This window comes from Cibotium barometz, chromosome 31, assembly GCF_041138505.1.
Source record: "Cibotium barometz isolate CiBa-2024 chromosome 31, ASM4113850v1, whole genome shotgun sequence".
NCBI lineage: Eukaryota > Viridiplantae > Streptophyta > Polypodiopsida > Cyatheales > Cibotiaceae > Cibotium > Cibotium barometz.
The window spans coordinates 25366615-25384246 of NC_141076.1; positions in this window are offsets into that span (position 1 = coordinate 25366615).

A 17632-nucleotide genomic window follows, 5' to 3' on the forward strand; every position below is an offset into this window, starting at 1 on the left:
TGCATCTTTTTGAGACTGCTAGTCACTCCTCGAATTTCGAGTTCCGCGACACCATGGTGCAGATATTAGAGAAGATATCCCTCCCTCATTTCTCTCGTATTCAGAGAGGATGGGGTAGAGATTTCTGGAGTCGTGGGCCGAGATACTTCATCATCCGAGCAGATCAGATTAGGAACCTCACCACCGACCTTAAGCGGATTCGCTGGATTGAGAAGCTGAAGATGATCCGCTTATTTTGGTTCGTCAGTACCCCCAAGGCCGACACCTCGGTGACTATAGATGGGGTTCGCATACCTCAGGATCGTTGGGTGTATGACAAAGTGATGCAGGTCTTACCTGCTGATAGAGTAGCAGTGTTGGGACCTACCCCAATCCAGAGTTTACCACCCTTACCATCAGTTTTTAGAGTCTTAGAAACTACAGCGGAACCCCCATATTTCACCTATGTGGACCGCTCTACCCTTATGTCATAGTCAAGCCTAGGAATTTCCCTTCATAGCAAATAAGACTGATTATAGTCTCAGAACTTTGTAATAAAACTTGTCCTTGTAAATATTTGGAAATAAAATAATTTCAATGTTTTACTCTCCAAAAATTAAGCGTTGTGCAAATATGAATCTTGTAATCTTAAAAATTATTTTTACGATGATGGCCAGGATGACCACCCTCCACCTCCCAATGCGCTTTACACCGATACCCAGGAGAAGAAGCTCCTGCTCAAGCAAATGCAACCTCCCTCCTTTAAAGGAGAAGGTTCAAAGGTTGAGAAGGATGCTGAAGTCTGGATTGAGGCGATGGACGATTATTTCTCTGCTGCCGGTACTGGAGTAGCAAATTAGTCTATGCTCGCACGGTTTCGCCTCATTGGAGATGCTAAACTCTGGTGGAAACAGTGGTGCCGTGACAAGGAAGTCACCGAGCATTCTCAAACGTGGGAAGACATCAAGCAGGCAGTGAAGGAAAGATATCTTCCTCCATCCCATGAGTCCATAAAGATGAATGAGTTTTTTAGTCTTAGACTTGCAGCTTAACTCTTGAGGACTACTATTCCAAATTTATTACCCTTCGGAAGTATGCCCCAGCTATTACTACTTCCCAGCAAGTGGCTCGTTTCTGCCAAGGGCTAAATGAACCCCTAGATTCCCGCCTTGAAGCAATGAGGCCAAGCACATTACAGGATGCTCTCATACGAGCTAAGCCCCTTGTGAAAGAAATGAAGGCTAACAAACCGAAGAATCAAAAGAGATCTTACCCTGAGGCAAACCTTAGAGATCAACCCTACAAGAAACCTCAACAGAATTTTCCCTACTACAATAGAGGGCGACAAGGCAACTCTTTTGCCCCCCGCTCGTATGCTGCTTCTTCCAGAGAAGGCCCTCTGTGTTTTGAGTGCAATGAGCCGGGACACTTTAGAGCCAACTGTCCCAAGATGGCAACATCATTTCCCCAAGGTAACAGAGGAAATCAAGGCCGTGGAACCCCTACCCACCAAGGTGCAAGAGGCAGTGGCCGCGGAGGAACAGTTGCTAGAACTGCCTGTGTTATAAGTGAAGAACCGACCTTGGAGATGGCTGAAGAAGAGCGCGCCACCGTCCATGCGGCAGTAGAACACCAAGGTTGGAATAAACAATTTGGTGTAATCCAAACCCCCGCCACTCATCACGGTAAGCCATTTCAGCTTTTGATTGATTGTGGCAGTACCCATTCATTCCTTTCTCCTAGGTGCTTGCAAAAATTAAACTTGAGTCAAAAAACAGCTAGAAAAATGATTGTAGAGTTAGCCAGTGGGAAAGAAGTAGTATCTCGCCACTCTATAGGAAACCTTGATTTTGAGCTGGGTAATGAGCAAACTCATGGTCACTTTAGAGTCTTGCCACTAGGAATTTATGATGGAATCCTTGGGATGGATTGGTTAATTGCAAACAAAGCTAGCATTCATTGTAACCAGGGGAGTATCACTTTTGAAAATGAGCATGGCCAAGTAATATCTGTTCAGGGAATCACAGGAAAACCTAAGTCTAGGGTAGTCAAGGCAAAACATCTTCTCAAGGGGACACGTAAGGGTCAGCAAGTTTTCTTAGTTAAACTCAACAAAGTCATTGAACCTAGTATGGAGACAGAACCGTCTTGGCTCCAAGAATTCTCTGACATCTTCCCTGACGAGCTTACAGGGTTACCGCCTCCTCGAGAAATCGACCATGAAATCGAGGTGATCCCTGGAGCTCAACCCGTCTCAAAAACTCCCTATAAAATGTCCCTTCCTGAAGCCATTGAACTTAAGGAGCAACTTTCCCAACTCATTGAACAAGGATTTGTACACCCCAGTAGCTCTCCGTAGGGAGCACCTGTTCTTTTCCAAAAAAAGAAGGTCGGGACTCTCCGCCTCTGCATAGATTATCGAGGGCTCAATCAAGTCACTGTCAAGAATAAGTATCCTATCCCTCGCATCGATGAACTTCTTGACAGGCTTCATGGGGCCAAAGTCTTCTCAAAAATAGATTTGAGGTCTGGTTACTATCAGATCAAAGTCAAGGAAGCAGATATACCCAAAACAGCCTTCAATACCCGTTATGGCCACTATGAGTTTACTGTAATGTCATTCGGGTTAACCAATGCTCCTCTAATGCAAGATATATTCCGCCCGTACTTGGATGAGTTTATGCTTGTTTTCTTTGATGACATCCTAATCTACTCCAAATCAATGGAAGAGCATGAGGAGCATGTGCGTAGAGTTCTGCAATTGCTGCGCAGACACAAGCTGCCAAGAAGAGCAAATGTACCTTCTTTACTCATCAAATTGAGTATCATGGATTCATCGTCTCCAAGGATGGCATCTCAGTAGACCCCGCCAAGGTCAAGGATATTCTAGAATGGCCACCCCCTAAATCAGTTCGTGAAGTTCGTGGATTCTTGGGAATCACGGGTTGGTATAGGATTTTTATCAAAGATTATGCCTTGGTAGCTGCACCCTTGACAGATCTTCTTAAGAAGGATTGCAAAATAGTGTGGCTGCCAATCCATCAAAATAGCTTTGATCAGCTGAAAGTCATTATTACTTCTACCCCAGTCTTAAAGCTTCCTGATTTCTCCAAGGAATTTGAAGTGGTTACCGATGCTAGTAGTCTAGCACTTGGTGGTGTCTTAGGCCAAGAAGGCAGACCAGTCGCTTATACTTCCCACAAGCTGAAGCAATATGAAGCAAACTATGCCACCCATGATTTGGAACTCTTAGCAGTTGTTCATTGCCTCAAATTATGGAGACATTATCTCTTGGGAGGCAAATTCTAGCTTGTATAACTGACCACAAAAGTCTAAAGTGGATCTTCACCCAGCCTAACCTCAACATGCGGCAAAGGAGATGGATTGAAATTCTACAAGAATATGATTTCGACATCAAATTCTGCCCTGGGAAAGATAATGTGGTAGCTGATGCACTTAGCCGCAAATCTTTCTTGAATGCAATTTCAATGCCAAATAATCCCATACTGGTCAAGGTGGAAGAAGTCTTATCTCATGACCCAGATTATCAGAGGATGATAAAGTTAGTAGAAGAAGGGGGACATTCAGAGAAAGAGAAGAATCTAATCAAGGGATACTCCACTCATGAAGGAAGCCTCTACTTCAATCACAGGCTATGTATCCCTAAGGATCCTGCTTTAAAGAAACTAATCCTCCATGAAGCTCATGATAGCCCTGCTCTGCAGGACACCCAGGTTATGCAAAAACATTAAATGCGGTAAGAAGGAGTTTTCATTGGGTAGGCTTGAAAAATGATGTGCTTCGGTACTTGAAACAATGTCTCTCATGCCAAAGGATCAAAGCTAAAAGGGTCAAGATGCCTCGAAAGCTTCAACCCTTAGATATCCCCCAAATGAAGTGGGAGTGCATTAGTATGGATTTTGTCACAAGTCTCCCCACTGTTCAAGGAGGATATGACTCCATTCTAGTAGTAGTGGACTTACTTACCAAAGTAGCTCACCTTATACCAGCAAAGAAGACCTTCAAAGCTTCTGATGTTGCTCGAATATTCATCAAGGAAGTCCTCAAACTTCATGGTCTCCCAAAAAGGATAGTAAGTGATCGGGATTCTGACTTCACCTCAAAATTCTGGTAGTCTTTATTTCAAGCTCTGGGGACTCAACTTTGCTTTAGCACAGCTTATCATCCAGAGACCGATGGCCAGACTGAGAGAGTCAATCAAGTAATTGAAGACATTCTCAGAGCATACTGTGGACGGGAACCCAGAAGGTGGATTCAATACCTTCCTCTGGTAGAATTTGCCTACAATGCGTCTTATCATCAAAGCATAGGAATGTCACCATTCAAAGCACTCTATGGGCAAGAATGCTTGTCTCCTCTAAATTTCTCTGATCCAACCATAAGAGTTGAGGCATCCAGGAAAATGCTCGAAGAGATGGAGGAACAAACCAAGGCTATCCAAAAGGATATTAAAGCTGCCCAAGATCGACAAAAGCATTATGCTGACAACAAGAGGTCTGAAAGGATCTTCAAGGAAGGAGACAAAGTTCTTCTATGAGTGCGACCCAAACGAAGTTCTCTATCACTTGGGAAATATAAGAAGCTCAGCCCTAGGTATTGTGGTCCTTATACAGTTATCAAGTGTCTAGGTAAAAGTGCCTATAAACTCCAACTCCCAACCCATATCAAAGTCCATAATGTATTTCATGTAAGTTTGTTAAAGCCATATGTCCCCAATCTCAATCATATTCTTGATGATGAACAAGTTGTAATCCCTACTCAAGGAGTCCTTGAATTACATCCCAGTAGCATCATAGATTCTAGGGAAAGGCAACTCCGAAATAGAACTCTTGTAGAACATCTAGTTTAGTGGAAAGATTACCCTGAAGAGGATGCAACTTGGGAAGATGAAGCTACACTCTTAAAGGATTATCCCCAATTCATGACGAGATGAGGACATCTCGATTTCTTTAAGGGGGGAAGGATGTAACATACCCATCTTCACTAATAAAGAAATGTCCATGTAATTATGAGTTTTTATGGTATAAATATCAATGATTTTATTATTTGAGTCATTTCTACTTAGAATCTTCAAATTCTGAGCCCAACTTTGGAATCTACGCGCAATTTTACCCTAATATAGGATTTTACAGCATCCAAAACGGACACCGGATCAAGCCTATACGCTAATTTCAATCATTTTAGTTTAAAAACGGCGACCTTTAAACCTTAATAAATGCACGACCGCACGTCCGATTGACGAACGGTCTGAACCCCTGCGACGAGGAGAACCTCCCGGACAAAAAAAAAATTCACCCCCCGGGGCGGTCCGGCACGCAAATCGAGGCAAGCGTCCCAAATTTGGGTACCCCGCTCCAAAATTTGGTCCGTACACACTTACTAGGATGCCCGTACAATGGCCGCCCAAGAACCAAAGGACGGCCGCCCACTGTATGGTCCACGCGTACCCTTAGGGACACCCAGACCAGATAAGGTACATGCGTACCACTCCTTTCCCAGACAACCGACACCGTACCTTTCCCCTAGACCCATGCAGGCCACTGATCCATAGCCTTTGAAGGTACACCGTCCTTCTGTCCTTGCTTTGCGCAGCGCCCGTACCCTCACCCCTCAGCTATATAAACCCCGGAGTGCTCCACAGACGGCACGCATTTCTGTGTAGCGTATGCCCTGTTGTGCCGCCGTCCGTACCGTCGTCTGTCCCTGTGTAGCGTACTTGCTGCAAGTACAGCCGCCCTTGCAGCCACCCCTCTCACACCCCCTCATTTGGCTCTTTTCAGATAAGCCAATTTTCCTCCATCCCCCTCTTGCTAGAGGCCAGTGTCCTTAACTCTTCTCCCCCCCCGTGTGAATAGACTTACAGAGAGGCTTGAAGCAACCCCTCCCAGCCCTCTCCACGTTTTTGCCTTTGCCCTTAAGGACATCTCACAATTCCCCCCCCCCCCCTCCATTTGCGTAGACTTTAGTAAGGGTTTTTTGACTCAAGCGAGGGTTCATGCGCCATATTCTTTTGCTCGTACGGTGAGCAAACGAGCTCGGAATTCAGATCTGACTGAAGCGTTTCGATCGCAGCAGCGAGCTCTACAAGGCGACGCCTAAGATGGCCTCATCTCGGAGACGACAAAATATTGTCTCAAGAGGAGCACGTAACAACGAGATGGGGAAAGATGCGCCCCCAATGCGGCTCCAGTCCTTCCTTTTCAAATCCCTGAAGGAAACGGTGGCCAGGTTAGCTTGGTTAATTTTCAAAAGAAGAGATTTTTCCTTAAATTAGTATTAATGAATGGTGTCTTTTTCTTTTAAAATGAGGACATAAAAATTATATGAAGTTACGAATTATGTGATGATTGTATTCGATAAATTGCGTTGAAATTGTTATCTTCATGAATTGTGAATGCTATATTTAGTAAATTGCATTGAAGTTGTTATCTTTAGAATTCAAGATTTTTTTTGGCTTCAACGCTAACTCCGTTCCGTGCTTGTGTAGCCGGGCGGCGTCATTAGCAAAGCCCAGGAATGGCCAAAGGTATCCCTCATACCTTTGGGAGAATAAGGATCGTCGATTGAGGCGAGAGATTATGAGGCTGCCTAGTTCTGAGGGCCCAGGCTAGTGCGGTAAATAAGCCCACCCTAGTGCGGTAAATAAGCCCACCCTAGTGCGCAGATATCCCTCTGAGGGGCGGGAGGATCGAGCGATGGAGCCTGAGAGGGCGACAGGCCGGCTTGAGTCCTCGCCAGCGGCCAACGATGAGGTGTATGGTCCCGTAGGGTTTTGCCCAGCATGTAGAGGCTGGAAGGCCGAATTCTAGATCATCGGTAGAATAAGAATAAGAGAGCCAGTTTGGCTTGTATGGAAATTGGTTCATGTATAAACTTTTTATATAATTACATCTTGTCTTTGGTATGATTGTATTGTGTAAAAAGGCTGTTTTAACGAACCTTGTGAAGAAGGGCCCTAATTAAGGAATATGTTTATTTATGTCAAACAGTGTGGTAGTATTAATTAGAAAACAAATTGATGCGTGAGTAGGGTGGAAAGTGGGAGGATGGAATGCCCTGACGGCACCATCCTACGGACGGGTGGACCCGATTAGTCGGGTAGCTTTCCAACAGATTAAGTGAAAGCCCTACGTTAGATAGTTAGGTTCTTGGGCAACTCTATTCTAGAAAACTAGGTCAGCGTTGTCTCTAGATGTCAAGTCTAGTAGTTGCCCAATTTTTTATCAATTGCCCTATGGGTGATTTGATGTTTAGAAAATCACGCTCCCCCTGCGAGATAGAGCTAGGTCATACCTATGAATCGTATCCTTGAATCTCTATAGGGTCAAGGTGTCGATGAATAGGAAATTTTTCCCAAGATAAGACTTAGCAGACTATCTTAAGTGTTTCTCCCATTTTTAAAGGGAGGAACCTTACAGGATAATAGAAAATATCATTATTTCAGTATAATACTGGCATGGTATAGTTCACATATTTTTTTATAAAGGGCTAAGGATCTATTTATAGGTGAGGGAAGCTTCTAACCAAGTCCAACTAGTTTCTAGAATTTTCCAAGTTTAGTTTGGCTGACTTTGGACAAGATTTGGACCAGTTTGGCTCCCTTTTTTATTTGGTTTAATCTAGGAGAAGAGAGGAGAGATAAAAATATCTTATTATTTTTGAGTTTAAAACTCCTCCACACATGTAAAATAGGCATCTCCTTGAAGAGCCCCCTTATCCTTACCAAGGTGTCCAAAATGTATCATTATACCCAAAATATCTCATTTTTTTAAGTAATATTCATAGTTTTTTACTAATAAACCTTGTACTTAGTCAACTCTTCATCTTATGTGTGAAAGAATGGATGTGTATGTGAAAGAATGGATGTAGATATGTATGTGAAAGAATGTGATGTGTGATGTAAAGGGATGTGGATGTGTAAGTGAAAGAATGAGATGTGTATGAATGAGACATGATGTGGATGTGATGTAATGTTGATGGGATGAATGAGATATGATGTGGATAGATGTGATGTGATGTGATGTAATGTGGATAGAATGTATGTGATGGGATAGTGATGAGAATGAATGTGATGGATATGAATGAATGTGATGGATATGAATGAATGTGATGTGATAGATGTAAATGAATGTGATGTAAATGAATGTGATGGACGTGAAAAGATGTGATGTGATGTGAATTGGGATGTGAATGAATGAGATGTGATGTCATGTGAATCGGGATGTGAATGAATAATATGGGATCTGAATGGATGAGATGCGATGTGATGTGAATTGGGATGTGAATGAATGAGATGTGATGTGAAATGGATGTGATGTAAATTTGGAGAGATGTGAATGGATGATATGTGATGTGAATGAATGTGATGTGAAACGAGATAGATGTGAATGAATATGCTGTGATGAGATGTGGATATGGGTAGATGCGAGTGGAGGAGATCTGATGAGGATAAATGAGGAAAGATGTGATGAGATGGAAAATGATGTGATTGGATGAGAATGGGAATACATATGAAATGGATGTGGATTGATCTGGAACAATATGGAAAGACAAGAGTTTGTTATAGAAAGACAAGAGTTTGTTATAGAAACTATATTTATGACCTGTTTTTAAATGATTTTTTTATGTCAAGAATGGTGGGGAAGCATATTGATCGTCTTGTGAATGAGGTCGTGGAGACCTAATTGATAAAGTTGCAACAGCTGAGACAGAGAGTCAACGGAGGACGTCTCACGTATAGCAAGGTCTCGGTCTTGACCAGCATTGGTTCAATTTAAATGGTGAGCTTCCGGTACGGTGGATGAGGGACCAAGGAAACGGCCTATGAGTGAAGTGCTAGGTGACCTACGAAGGATCCTAGAGGGTGCTGACCATATGGTGCTCGGGCTCTAGGTCATCGAAGATACCCACATGTGCGTTGAGGAAGATATTGGAACAAGGAGTAAGAGTTGTTTTCTAAATTCGGGCATGGATCTGGTTGATTGACCTTGCTGGTCCTCAACAACGGATGAGTCCATGGCTCTTTTATATATCTGTTGGTTGATCTTGCTGATCTCAACAGAGACTCCATCTGGATTTTTATAAGTGAATATATTACCGGGTACTATGAGCTAAGAACTATCGAAAAGGCCCTTGAGTGGATAGGTAGTGAGCGTTCTAGTTACCAATGATGCCATACTTATATCGATGAAGGAATGATTGGAAATGAGAATTCAAATGGATATTTTGGAGGATTATGATCAGTGATTCTATGGTTTCATTAAAAGATTGTTTTAAAGATAGCTGAATTAGTGAAACAGGCAATTTCATATTGTGGGGGTGTGTAAGTTGTGTGACTAGCTTGAAGTTTGCATGAAAATCAAGCTAGGGGGCCTGGGAACTCTTGTCTCCTTGGTACCCGGGACAAAACCTAACCAAATTCCTAATTGGTCCCATCACTACAGTGATTGGGCGGTTGGCTAACCCATGGGATTGGATGGGGTTAGGCTGGATTGATGGATCCGTAAAATGAGACTCAATTCTGTTATAGTACGATAGATGAAGTAAATCTCGAATAGTAATTGTTCTATGGAAAAGAATCAACGGTTGTGCCTCTCGATGAGGAAAAAAGCATTGGCCTCTATGATCCAAGTGCAAGTTTCTTCCTTGATCTGACCAAGTGACTTACAGGTTCGGTCGGATCAGATTGGTTAGTGATGACCTTGACTACGTTAGAGTAAAAATATCCGGGAGGAATCGCCCGTGCTTTCCGGGTGAGGGAAGTTTTTTCGGGTTCAGTTTTGGAAGAACCAAGGGATTAGTCTCTTGTCCGGATATCCATGGGCGAGGCCTTGAGTGAGGGACCCTGCCCCGCACACGAAAAGTGCTACTCCTACTGCTAGCACACCAAAATTTGTTACGCGAAGGGGGTAGGGATCTTTCAGCTGGTATCAAAGCACATTGGCTAAAGTGGATCAACTGAGAAGCCATATATGTCAAAAATTTATGAAGTAGCAGTAAAAGGTTGTAATTGTGTGATGAAATTCATACAAATAGATATTCAGAATGAAATTCATAAATTGATAATTGGGTCTTCAGATGGAAGTACCGCAATTGTATGGAATCCCTGACTTGCTTGAGGCCTAAACATGATGGTAATTACCTTATAATTCCAAGTTCCGTGACTACCCATATATATCGAGGGTATAACTGCAACTCTTTACTGGCTCTATATACGAGTAAATCTAAGACCTTGAAATTATAAGCAAAAATACTATCCAGATGATGAATTCAAATGTGGTTGATATGATTTTAAAATTCTGATTGAGAATTGATGAGTTGATTTGGATTTTGATTGAAAAATGATGATTCTTGAATTTTAGTTGAAAAGCGATAAGTTGAACAAAGCCACAATGAGGATGAATGGGACGAATCCCAGTGTAGTGATGATGATAATAACTGGAATGATGATTATGACTCCAGCAAATCCCTATGAGATTAGTGGATTGTGCTAAAACAGATTGCTATTGTTAACCCTTAACCTAGTGGATCAAGTTAAGGGATGACAAATTAAAAACCTGCATAACTGAAATTTCCATGGAGGAATGTTCAAATGAAATTTTCGGTCTGATGGACCATTATTGTGTTAAGGATATGAATGATATGTTCTAAATGAATTGTTATCTGATAATGAGTTCTATATGAAGGGATCTTTATCCCAGGATTCTGTTGGGTTGACCAGATTATAAGGAACCCCAGAATTAGTTGGATCTTAAGGGAAAGAGTTGTCCTCTAGTTTGTGAGATGAGGACATCTCGCGTTTTTTTAAGTGGGGTAGGATGTAAGATTCCTCCCTCCAACTTTTGAGGTGTACATGTGTAAGAACCTCCCCTTCTGCTCTTATAATTATTCCCCTCTCTGAAATAAAAGAAAGATCCTGTTTTATCCTATTTTGGCCTTGGAGAGAGAAAATGTCTAGAGGGAGGTAGTCTAAAATTGAGATATTTTTTAATATAAAAATCCTCCTAGTGTCTAAAATGGTTTTCCCTAAAACAAAATTTCAAAAAGAAATTTCCAATGTGCAATTGGAATTAATTGAAAATATGTAAAAAGGACCTCAGCCTAAGGGTCTAGATTTTTAGGAATTTTTGGATTATGGTCCAATTAAGATTCCTATGGGCCAATAGGATCAATCCAAGTGTGGGGAGGAGATAAATCCAATTTATAAAAGAAAAATACCCATTTTCTTCCTTGACACACGTGTGGGTATCTTCGGCGACCTAGAGCGCGAGCACCGTATATAGTCAGTACCCTCTAGGCTCCTAGCGCTTCACTCATAGGCCACTTTCTTGGTTCCTCATCCACCGTACCGGATGCTCACCATTTAAATCAAACAGAGGCTGGGTAAGACCTTGGTCGACCTTGCTACATGCGAGACGTCCTCCATTGACTCTCCGTCACCTATTGCAACTTTATCACTTAGGTCTCCATGACCTCATTCACAAGATGGTCAAAATGCTTCCCCAACATTCTTGACATAAAACAATCATTTAAAAACAGGTCATAAATACAATTTCTAACAAACTCTCATCTTTCCACGTTGTTCCACATCATTTCTCATTATTCCACATTTCTTCTATATCAATTCACATTCCACATCCAATTGAATGTATTCCCATCGTCCTTCATCCATTTCCGGTTACTATGAGCTAGGAACTATTGAAAAGGCCCCTGATGAGTGAACAGGTGGTGAGCATTCTAGTTGCCAATGATGCAATGAGTACATCGATGAAATAATGATTGGAAATTAGAATTCAACCAAGATATTTTGGAGGATTTTGATCAATGATACTATGGTTTCATTAAAAGATTGTTTTAAAGATAGCTAAATCTGTAAAACTTGGCAATTTCATATTGGGTGTGTAAGTGGTGTGACTATCTTGAAGTTTGCTTGAAGCGCCAGCTAAGGGGCCTAGGAACGCTTTACCGTGGTACCCGGGGCAAAACATAACCAAATTCCTAAATGGTTCCTATCACTACAGTGGTTGGGCGGTTGGCTAACCCATGGGACATGATGGGCTGGACTGATGGATCCCTAAAATGAGACTCAATTCTATTATGGTACAATAGATGAATTAAATCCCGGATAGTCACTTATTCTATGGAAAAGAATCAACGACTGTGCCTCTCTTCGATGAGGAAAAAACCGTCTATGATCCAAGTTCAAGTCTATTCCTAGATCTGACCATGTGACTTATGGGTTTGGTCAGATCAGTTTGGTTAGTTAAGACTCTTGACTTCGTTAGAATAAAATATCTTGGAGGAATCGCCTGTGCTTTCTGGGCGAGGGAAGTTTTTCTGGGCTCGGTTTTGGAAGAACTGAGGGATTAGTCTTTTGTCCGGATATCCGTGGTGGAGGCCCCGAGTGAGAGGCTTTAATGCTACTTTCACTGCTAGCACCCCCGAATTAGTTGTGCGGAGGGGGCAAGGATCTTTCAAATCTTGTTTGACCATGCTCTTGGTGCTTGCTTCAAGCCATAGAGGGCTTTACGTAACCTATACACAAACTCTAGGTACCCATCACCTTCAGTACTTGTTGGTGGCAGCATCATGTATACTTTTTCTTGCAAATCACCATACAAGAAGGCATTCTTTACATCCATCTAATGTAAAGACCAACCCTTTTCTGATAGCCATATGAATATTAGCTCTCATGGGTGCGATTCTCGTAATTGGGCTGAATGTCTCCTCATAGTCAATGCCATAGGTTTGCACATAGCCCTTGGGAACCAATCTTGCTTTATACCTACTCACACTGAACCATCTAAGTTATACTTCACCTTATGCATCCACTTATGTCTAATTACCTTCTTTTCCTTAGGCAAAGACAATAACTCCCATGTTGCAATTGCATCCAATGCTGTCATCTTCTCAATCATGGCATCTTCACATTTTGTATTTCCAAGTACTCTCTCAAAACAAGTGGGCTCTAGATCTTGTATTGCTTTAACCATGTAAGCATAATGATGGGCTATATATCCATCATATCTCAACCTGTCAATAGGGTACCTAAGCCTCCTAGAATTGCGCACACATGTGTCCTGTTCTTCTTGCACCAGGAGTAACCATAGATGGAATGCCAGGCTCCTCATCAAGACTCTACTCCATCAAGGATCTGATCAAAGCCACTAGAGTCACCATCCACATATGAGTGATCTGCTAACAAATCAAGCACCAAAGGTTAATCTAGCTTTTCCTTCCCTTTATGTGATACATGTTTACCTATATCTATCCTCAACCTACGTGACCATGGACTAACACTGTATCCAATGTTGAAGGACTCTCTAAGTCCACTAAGCACCTGTGATTGCTACCTTTACATGTGGTGCAGCATCAATATTTCTTACATCTATAATCTTTCTGCTCCATAACCAATGAAGATGCATTTCTCTACCTTTGGATCCAATTTTGTTCTCACTTTGTTAGCAACATACACATATGCAATACACCCAAACACTTTCAAGTGTGAGACACATCCAGTTTTATGCTTATAAACTTTTGTTCCGGTGTCATACCATGAACAACAATAGCGAGGGTATTGTTCATAATGTACACAATAATTGCTACTCCTTGTACCCAAAAATAATGTCATATTGTCTTCAGACATCAAGGAACATGCCACTTCTACAATGGTTCTATTGTTTCTTTCTACACCACCTTTCTATTGCAGAGTATACCTACATATAAACTGTCTCTCAATTCCCTACTTCCTCAATAATAAATCACTGAACGCACTGGAGAAATACTCTCCCCCCATATGATCTCAGGCATTTTATTTGTATGCCTTTTTCCTTCTCGACCAAGACTTTAAATCTCCAAAAGTGAGCAAAAACCTTTAAACTTTGGCAAACCTGCAATAATATTTTTGGCCTGCATAGACTTGAGCCACTATATATTCACATGACTAATGCGCTTGTGCCATATGTAACTGCAATGACACATGTTCCATGCACAAACATGGTTGTCTTTACCTTAGGCATGTTCACATCCAAAATAAACATCCTACCTTTTTTGTTGTCCTTTACAGCCAAGGGAAACTGATTTTTGAAGTCTTCCACAAAGTACCTCTTTGAGAATTGAACCTCACTTGTTGTAGACCTTGGTTAACCATCTGTCCAATATAGAAATCAAGTTCTTTGTAATATTTGTAGCATGAAGTACATCTGCCAAGTACCTCATTTTTCCACCCTATAGAGATAGTCACTTTACCAACATGCATAATGGGTTGTACAATAGCATCACATGTTTCTACATAACCTAGCTTTTCCATTTCTACATGTCTCTAAACCACTCATTGTGACTGATTATATGCTTAGAGGTGCAAAAAAAAACAAATCATATATCTTTAGATAGTGACACATCTCCTCTTGTGGAACTGAGCATATGCTGCATCACAAATAACTACTCACTTTTGTTATCACCACCCTATTTACTTAAGGATGCATAGTTGCCTTATTGGAACTTTTCACTTTTAATGTCATTCTCCTTTTAAATCATTCCTTTGTCATGTGCCTTGATTTGCCACAATAATAACACTCTATGCTATTTACACTCTAATTCTTTTGTCAACCACCTCGACCCCTCTAGCTTCCCCTACCTCTAGACTGGCGTATGATTAATGTTGGTGCTATGAATCATTGGATTGTTGTTGTCCATAATTTTGGTTTCCATGTCGGCCACCACCTTGGCCTCGACCACAACTCTACCTCTACCTCTACCTGAATTAGAGTAAAAGGCCTGGTCTGATGTGTTCTTGTTTTGTAAAGAAGAGTCCTCACTCAAAGACTTTTATTTTATGTGATCAGCATAGACACTAAGTCCCAAAAGTTGGGAACATTCTTCTTGACTAAAATGGAGGTCTTTAATGGCTTGTACTCTTTGCCAAGCCCATAAAGAGGTCTACATCAGGATATGACTTTACCCTTGGCTCATGAGTGATTTCTTAGAGAGCAGCAAGAGACAGCCAACTATTACCTTGTCTTCCATTGAGGTAGATTATCGGGTTGCTTGTGGTGCTTCTTATGAGGTGGTGTGGCTGCGAAGGTTACTTGGCAAGATTGGGTTTCCACGAAAAGAACCCATGGTCATCCAGTGTGACAACCAGATCTATATAGCTATTGCTCGGAACCCGGTCTTTCATGCCCAGACTAAGCACATAGAGATACAATATCATTTTGTTCGTGAGAAGATTTTGACTAGTGACATTTTGCTAGTGTTTTGCAGTATAATAACCAAGTTTCCACCAGAGATAGAACTTCCCGAAAACTGTAAAAAAACACCTTATAGTGACCATGGAGATTGAGACATGCCCAAAACACAATTTTGGCTGCAAAATTTGGTACAAAGTAGTAGCCTACATACCACACAAAAACCTCCACACCCATGAATAATGCTACTCAATCAAAGATGCATAGCTTTCGGAGCTACTTAAGGGGTGTTGTACCTAAACACGAGGGGGGATAGATGATGATGCTCTTACCCATGTACACCACTTCCTTTGCTTTTTTCTCATATCCTTAGCTTGAACGAGGCTTTGATACCATAAAGAGAATGCGGGCAGAGGGAGAGCTTGAGCTCCTTAGGAAAGCAAACACACAAGAAGGGGGAGAGATGATGATGCTCTTACCCATGTACACCGCTTCCTTTGCTTTTTTCTCATATCCTTAGCTTGAACCAGGCTTTGATACCATAAAGAGAATGCGGGGGAGAGGGAGAGCTTGAGTACCTTACAAAGCAAACACACACACGTACAAGAGAGAGCAAGACATAATAGAGAGATGGATGGCTGAATTTCCTTCTATCTTCTTCTCTTCTCTACCACACACCTTAAAATACAAGAGTATATATTATAAGGGAAATTAATATCCTACAATAACGTACAATGGTCACAGTCCATAGTGTGACTCGACTATATGAACTGGTGCTATAAGGAAAATTACTATCCTACAATAACATACAACGGTCACAGTCCATAGTGTGACTCGACTATATGAACTGGTGCTATAAGGAAAATTACTATCCTAAAAATACAAGAGTATATATTATAAGGGAAATTAATATCCTACAATAACGTATAATGGTCACAGTCCATAGTGTGACTCGACTATATGAACTAGTGCTATAAGGAAAATTACTATCCTACAATAACATACACTGGTCAGTCTATAGTGTGAACTCGACTATATGAGCTAGTGCTATAACTATGCCATAATTGTAGAGTTTCAAAGTGGTTGTCACATAGTCTATCGTCCACTAGCAGCATATCAATTACAATCTCACCAACCATGACAATGACATAAGTGCATAAGATATCACCTAGGTGGGTCATTAATGTTTGTAGCACTATTTGAGCTCGATATCTTAACATCACTTACTAATATTATCACACTTACCTCAAGAAATTTGAAGTTCACATTTTTTTATTCTCTAATTTCCTCAAAATTTGACCTTCTTAAGCCCACTGTAACTCTTCTTTGTTTCATTACTTTGAACATCAACATTTGGCTCTTTGGAATAAAAAAAAATCTTCATGTCCCATAGCATAGTATGAAATAAATCATTTAACTCCAGAAAGTCACACAAAACCATGCCATAAAATGATTTAACATATGTTTTAAAAAATCTTTAAAACTTGATAAAACTAGGGAAATCCAAAATTTCTCTCAAGGTTTATGTGAGGCACGTATCCACGCTAGTATCTAAACAACTTCCACCTTATTATAAATAAACATGCATCCTTTTCCATCCTGTCACTCCACTAGCATACGATCACATGAAGGATCCAAGATCATATGCCTTGGGGTTGTTGCAAGATCAGGGTGTCCAGTTTTGTCCAGTTTATGCTGGACTAGGACAATGCTTGGAAACAAAATTTTGGGGAGGCAAGGTACTTCAAATGAGATCAAGCAACTAATAGAAAATACACATGTACTCAAATTAACCCAATATAACATAAATTAATATAAATTAGTATAAGTAATCAAAATTAATAAAAGTTATGATAAAATTATTTAAAAATAATATTTCCATACTTAGAGTGATCCAATTTCTTTTTTCATAGATGTACCGTTACAAGTACACTAGTCTCTATAGGTTTTAGATGATTTATATCAAAAATGTAAGTTTACTAATTGGATTATTAATATTTGTAGGCCTTCTAATAACCTAAAAAAATTTTAGAAAAGAGATCATTAAAAATCTAACTATTGGATTTACAATTTTAACTAACCACCACATTCTACTAGTGCCTCACTATCTACCACTCTTTTTATCTACAAGATTGAGCATTTTAAGTTGTAGTTATTGTGGGTACCAAAAGTGGCATATATTATAACACTTTAAAGACCTTGAAATATTTAAAGAAATTAGATAGATAGCTTAAAATTTTCTTTAAAAATCAAGTTTAGCTCTATATTATGTGAAGATATAAGGTCCAAAGTGGGAACCTCCTATGAGTTTATGTGTAAAAGATATTAGCATTTTATGGAATCAGTCCAAATTTCAAACATGGTGTATACATTGCCTTTGTACCTAAGGAAATAAGAACTTTTGTCTATCTAATGCTTAATCAGATTATACAACTATACTCCCAACT